This window comes from Etheostoma cragini, chromosome 1 (assembly GCF_013103735.1).
Source record: "Etheostoma cragini isolate CJK2018 chromosome 1, CSU_Ecrag_1.0, whole genome shotgun sequence".
NCBI lineage: Eukaryota > Metazoa > Chordata > Actinopteri > Perciformes > Percidae > Etheostoma > Etheostoma cragini.
In genome coordinates, this window is record NC_048407.1 from 8196378 (window position 1) to 8203440 (window position 7063).

Here is a 7063-nt window from a genome sequence, read left to right on the forward strand (position 1 = left end):
TATCCACGTTCAGCAGCAGGAGGTTCTTACCAGACCACTTCACAAAGTCCTCCACCAACGCTCTGTACTCTCCGTCCTGTCCATCCTTTATACACCCAACAACTTCAGAGTGATCAGAAAACTTCTGTAGGTGACATGACTCTGATTTGTACTGAAAGTCTGTGGTGTATAAGGTGAACAGAAAAGGAGATAGTGTTGAAGGGTGTTGAATGCACTGGAGAAATTACAAAAAAATGTGATTCTCACAGTGCCACTAACGCCATCCAGGTTCAAATGAGCTCGCTGCAGAAGGTAGATGACACCATTGTCCACTCCCAGACGAGGCTGGTAAGCAAACTGTAGAGGGTCCAGAGAAGATCTCACCTGCGGTCTCAGGTAGGCCAAGACAAGCCTCTCCAGCACCTTCATCACATGGTATGTTAGAGCCACCTGGCGGTAGTCCTTAAGGCCAGATGGAGTTGACTTCTTGGACAAGGCAGGACGTCTTCAACAGCAGCGGCACACTCTGCAGGTTCAGGCTTAGGTTGAAGAGGCAATGGTTGATTGACGATAGACAGGTGATCTTGTACTGACCATCCTCGCACCCCCAAACCCGGTTAGCCAATCTGATAGCAAGTAATGTCAGTTAATCCAATGTGTCAGATTCCTCCTGTGACACCAGTTCATCTTTCAGAGTCTCAGATAACGCATTTATGAACATTTCTTGCAATGCCTCATTCACTGCTGCCAAGGTCCAAAACTCTACCGCCATCTCTGCCACACTGCAAGATTCCTGCCTAAGAGAAAACAAATGTTGAGTAGCTTCTTTGCCTCGTAGGGGGTGGTCAAAAACTTTTCTCATCTCTGAGGTCAAGGCAGAATAAGAGTTGCACACAGCTGATTGGCTCTCCCAGACAGCTGAGGCCCAAGAATGTGCAGAACTGTCGGGATGAAAAGGCTCTCTGATATGAGAAGGTGGAGCGGAGAAAACAGGCAGAACAGTGGGAGGAGCGGCTTGTATTTTTTGAGCAGGGGAGGGGTGGTGCAGCATTGACTTGGTTGGAAAGGGCAGACACTTGGTCAGTGAGTAGTTGCATCTGGTGGAGCAACATCTGACTGTTATCTGAAATGGCTTTAGACAGGGAATCATGTTGACCAAGTTGTCTCAACATTACTGTCTGCTGGGTTCATGTTAGGTCAGATCATACTGTTACATGTGAAACAGAAGTTGTAGGCAACGCAGAGCCAATTGGAAGTTTAACAGGTTTATTCCAAATATCCAAATTCAGGAATGCAACAGGGGAAAAAGCAAAGTCCAAATCCAATGGATTTCAAATCCAGGGTACAGAGCGGGAGTGATACCGAAATGTCCAAGTGTCCATGTCTAATAGTCCGGAGATCTAGTGTAGAGAGCAGGAATGGTGGCAAGCAGGAGGGAAGAGGAAGCAGTAGCCAGGTTCACAGAAATGGTCATCTTCACTATGATCTGACGAAGAGTGGTAGGTTGACCGGGTATTTGAAGCAGAGGTGATTTGTGCAGCTGGAACCCTGACTCACGTACACCAGGCTTCACTCCTGCAATTAAGACGAGACAGAGAGGAGGGGGAGAGCGGAGACAGAGAGCTACCTAGCAGCAGCCACAGCAGCAGCAGGCCTAACACTGGTCTTTACGAGTTTCAAAGAGTCCTTTACTAGATAGATAGATAGATGTTTATTGATCCCAAGAAAAATGGGAAATGCCGGTGTTACAGCAGCAAAATCAGTCACAAAGCACAGAAGATAAATATAATTGAAATACTAGGAAAAATATACATACATACAATATACATGAAATGATAATATGAATAAAGTAAAAAGAATATGCTAAAATGTTAAAATGTATGCTAAATGTAAATGTAAATAAACGAATTGTGCAGCTTGCATTAGTGCAGTAGTGTGTTGTCCAAAAGTCTTATCTAGCACCCAGTGATGACATCTTAAAAAGTGCAACTAACGATGCATACATATCTACAACACATTTGAAACCAGCACAATAAGTTCAGCACAATGTATTATTTTTATATATTCTGCTGCTGATACATGAATAGCAGCATATTTTGTGCTGGCTCAATAAAAAAAAGCCCAAATAACTTTTAAATACAGAAGCACTTGGGCTAGGTTAGCTCACCTGGTAGAGTGGGCGCCCATGTATAGGTGTATTCTCCTCGGTGCAGCAGCGTGTTCGGTTTCGACCTGCGGCCGTTTACTGCAACGTCATTCCCCCTCTCTCTCCCTCCCCTTTCAAGTCTGAGCTGTCAAAAAATGCCCAAAATATAATCTTTAAAGCCTTAATCACTACAGCTAAGCACCGGACAGATCTTTTTTCTTATGAGGAGGAGAAGAGAAGCCAAATGCTACCCTCCCCCTCTTCCTTTGTCCCCATCTCCCTCTCTCTTCATCACACACTGTTATTTTTGCAGGTGCATCTGCAGTGATCTATTTTTCTCTTCACATCTTTTAATGATTCATGCTATGGAGGTTCTTGCCCCCTCATTCTAAAAGCTTAGTGAACAGAGAGAGAGCAAAAATGCGGGTAGGACTGATCAGAAGAATAAGTGAGCTATTATAAAGGTATGAACAAAGCGCAGGATTAGAAACACAAAGAATTAAGATGAGCAACATATTGTTTAAAAACAGTGGCAGAAAAGAGGCTTGTAGAAGAAATGAAGTATGTGTTGGATAGTGAGGTGTTTGCTGGAAATTTGCTGAGCATTGAAATATTTGCCGGATATGGTCAGAGTCTTTGTGATCCATTGAGGGTAAAAACTGAAATTTCAGCAGGAATGACTTACTCAATATATACATTTTTTTATTTCTGTGTCATGACACATTGATTACTAAAGGAAAAGGAATTTATTTGTCCAATGTCCTTTGTGCTTTGAAAGGATAAAAACTGTGGATGGAGCACTAAATAAACTGTATAAATAGACTGTTTTTCTTTCACAAATGTGTTACTCATCATGTCACTCCTTGTGTCAAAAAAAAAATGTATTCCAGCAACTTTATAAATAAAATGCAATTTTATTATTGTTATTAAAAACACATAGCTTTTCTATACATAGTCAAAACTCAATGAGTACTACTTTTTTATTGGCAGAGCTCCTTATTACAGTGACATGTTTTACAGGGGCAATCATAGGAGACCTAAAATGGATCTTTGTAGGTTGCCGGCACACATTTAAATATAATTTAGATTTTTGATGTTGCATCCTGAAAGACTGGGCTTATGCATCTTGGTTTCATGGGAGATGTACCACACGACTGCACTACACACAGTGTGTAGGGCTGCACGATTATGGCCAAAATGATAATCACGATTATTTTGATCAAAATTTTGATTGCGGTTATTCTCACAGTTATTTGTTGATTTTAACCAAAACAAATTTTATCGTCACATAGGTTATTTATAACTGCGAGAGGGAGTGTGATGGACGCTACTCACAGAGAGATGGCTGACTCATTATGAACGGGTCAAGCACGGGTCAAATGGCGGTTACAAACGTCGTGTGTTTGAAACGTCTGTATCGTCACTGCGCTGCAGTTTTATGAACAATGATATTCTCGCAAGGGGTCACATCTCTGGCCCAGGATCAGGTCCAGCAGCTCCGTCTAACACGCTATCACTCTACCAACTGAAGTTAGTTGCATTTAATAACTTCTCTGTTCTCTGTTCTTCGCCATGGCGGCCGCGACAGCAGAGTTACCCGCGGAAACACTGGTACAAATACAGGTTTGCCCCTCATACTTAACACTATACAGATGTGTTAATAAAAAATTTAAACTGTGGACAAATGTCAGAAGTGTGGGCCAGTGGCCGCTGTGTGGCCGGGTGCGGTGTAAGAGGAGAGAGTAGCGGAGAGATCCAACACAGGCACGGCTTTACAGGCGAAATGGGTCATATAACGCAAAATTAAACCATATCTATATAAACAGCATTGCAGCGGATACGAGGACATTAGCACCGGTGCGTCCTAAAGGAGCTAACAGCTAACAGACTAGCACTGGTCACTGCTGTTGTCTGAAAAACAACAGACGGGACAAAATGTTGAGTTTACTGGCAAACCGGTAAACCTTAAGACCGATGTATAACCGACAGCTATATGTTGAGTTTTCGTCCGGTTACTCTGTCCTCTGTGACTGTCTACATCTAGAAACTAAACTGCACGGATTGCAAGGAACTACTCTGACTGACTCATGAGCAGACAGCTTTACGGAGGGGTAGATTGGCTTTGCAAAAAACCCGGAGCGTTCTATTAAATTTAAAAAAAATAATCGCTCGATCACGCAAATTTGATCGTGTGAAGTCAAAATCGTGATCGCGATTAAAATTCCATTAATTGTGCAGCCCTAACAGTATGGATATGCAAAACATAATTACAGTCAATAAACACCAAACAACTTTATTGTGTCACTTTGTTATTTTTTTGTCCTGCCTCATATACACACTAGAGCGTTTATTTAATCAAAAATAAAATGCTTGGCACTAAAATGCTGGACTTTCCGGCATTTATCTTAAGAGCTGATGAAGTAAATGACAAAAGTGTACTGCAAGACTATTGTGCTTTGATTGGAGTACTGTAAACAGGAACGTCAAACAAACTGGCAGCTCATTGTAAGTATGTTAAGTCAAAAGAACAGAAGCATGTAAACACATTTCCCAAAGGTCAAAATGGTAGAGATGCCTTCTTGTCAGTAACAAAAGGGTGCAACGTCCTTCATTTCTCCATCCTTCACTTTTGTGTTCACTACAAGTGACGGTTTCACTGATGTGAATGTGCTGTTGCAGAACCATGAACATGATTGCCCAGATAATTAGCATTTTTTATGTATGTAATCTGGTGAATCTGCATAGCCAACCCTCGTGATTGTTTTTACAGCATTACTTCATCCATCATTGCACCAATTAAGTTAACAATAATGTAGCTTGAAAATGTAAAGGAGCAGCAGGATGAGACATGATATGTCAACCAGTCAGCACAGAAATAAAGAATTTTTGGTTGCCCTTTTCACAACCAGTTTAAAGAATTTGGACCAAATCCCTGTATAATACTCGGTGAGGACATTTGTGAACATCATTTGACAATTTGATAATTATTCTGTAACAGTTGTTCATATTAGCTACACTGTTAAAGCTATGAGAAACTAAAAATGATGAAGTGTAAGCAAATACACCATCCCATCCTCAAAATGCAATTTTCACAGTAGTTTTTTTTTTTGGTTACGATCAGGAGGTACAGTACATGAATACAGACTCTTTGCCTACTCCAAGGTACATTGCATACTTTTTATAGTCTTTTTTTTAAGACTCTGTGCTTTTATTCTCATATGGTCCAAATACACCCCCTGCTCATGTCCTTATTTAGTCATGTTCTGTAGATCTAACCCCCATGTATGAAGAGGAGCTTTTATTAGTTTAGAATTATTAGTTTATAGGTCTAGGGATTTTACTTATCACTAAGCCTTACCAGTTACTAACAGGCCACAAGTTATACTGAACGCCTTAGTTGCCTTAGTTGAAAGGATGCAGGCCTTACCTGAGCCCGGGAAGCTCGACTAGCTTTCTGCTGTCACCATTCTTAGGTTGCCAATTCATTTAGGTGAACAAATAGACACAGACTGAAACTAAACCAAAGTACTATTGTTCAAGGTTATCATTCTTTGTCCATCATGGCCTAAGCAAAAAGAAATTCTCAATAAGCTGCACACCACTCTGACTTGTTCTTCTACTACTCTCTATCTTCAACTGTGTCTGCCTTCTGACTGGCTCTTAGGGATAAGCGAGTACAGCATTATCTGTATCTGTATCTGTATCTGTTTACCACATGAATTATCTGTATCCGGATCCGTACTCGGACTGGGCGGGGCCTAAACCGGAAGGGGGCAAAATTAAACCGGAAGTGGGTCGGGCTCTCTTGAAATGTGAAAACTACTTTAAAGTATATGATTTTCTCGCCTAAGTTTTTAACCTTAAAAAAGTGCTGCAGTTTACACATGCTTTGGCCCTCTGGGATGACCCTGAGTTCATTGGGAAGTTAACACTCTCAACTTGTTGTTTATAGTGGCAGTGTGACACTAGGCCTTACTGACACAGGGCTACAGAGGTTAGAACACAGAATTTCTATTTCCGTCCAAGTAAATCATCTGAAAAATTAATAAAAAGCACTACTGTTAGCATATTACATGGGGTACATACTAAAACAGTACTCTAGCCTCATGTCTCAACTTAGAACAGAAAAAATCCAGAAAAAAATGACTTATAAAATGGATTTTATATGAATGTATTTCTACAGATATGTCTGTGCGTTTGTCTTATTTCTCATTTCTAAAAAAGCCAAAAAAGTGCTAAATACAAAACTTCTGAAATACAAAAACACATCCACATCACTCACAGATATGTCTGAAAGAAGTACATACATAGATTTATAGAAATAAGTCATCATAATTTCATGAAATGTTGAAATGCCATCAGAAGGCCATATTTTTGCCTTCAGACAGCTGTAAAAGATCACAGGAATAGTTTTTGTTGGCCATGTTTGATATCAATCAACTCGTCTTCTTATTGGCTACACAGGGATGCCAGTTTTATGACCTTATCTTCTAATTCGTGGGCTCCACTGTCAATCTTTCCCAGGTGGGCCCAATGGCGACTGTGCGATATCATTGGCTTAGCTTGAGGGTATCTCTTGATAGGCTCATGCTATTGGTTGGGAACAAGGTCCATTGAAATCCGCAGAAGCCCCAGATTGTAATGGTGTGTCGACCTTCGTTTTAGCCCGCACAGGGAAAAAGTTACAAGCTATAGAAACCGAGAAATGATGCACTTCTAGATCTAGATTTCTGAACGTCGAAACTTGGCCAGAAACTACAAGATTGTGAGGGGACCAGATAATTATGGATAACAAGGCTTGGATATTCTAATTCCTTGGAGTGTTTGCGATTTAGGAAATCAACGTTCATGAATATCTTACACCGCTGTGGATAAAGACACAAGGACAAAGGTAGGGATGCACGCTCGATTTAGACAGAAACGGTGCAGTGTTTCTTA